Genomic DNA, 275 nt, shown 5'->3' on the forward strand with positions numbered 1-275 from the left:
AAAAGCAGTTTAAAGGGGGTTTGGAAAAATTTTGTTCATGGGGGGGGGAAAAAAAAAAAGGGTTGTAAAAAAAAAAAAAAAAAAAAAAAAGAAAAATAAATGAAGTATTTCCCACCTCACCGTCCGTTTGCTCCCGTTACTAATAGCTGCAGAAGGGCACACAAGTCAGTCAGCGTGTATTTTTAGTAAAAGCCGAACATTTCAGCATAAAATGAAGGGATGTTGAGAAACGCACAGTTCTTACCTAATGACTGGGTCAGGATGTTTTTTCCTTC

This window comes from Poecilia latipinna, unplaced genomic scaffold, assembly GCF_001443285.1.
Source record: "Poecilia latipinna isolate Pla-1442-1.1 unplaced genomic scaffold, P_latipinna-1.0 Scaffold609, whole genome shotgun sequence".
NCBI lineage: Eukaryota > Metazoa > Chordata > Actinopteri > Cyprinodontiformes > Poeciliidae > Poecilia > Poecilia latipinna.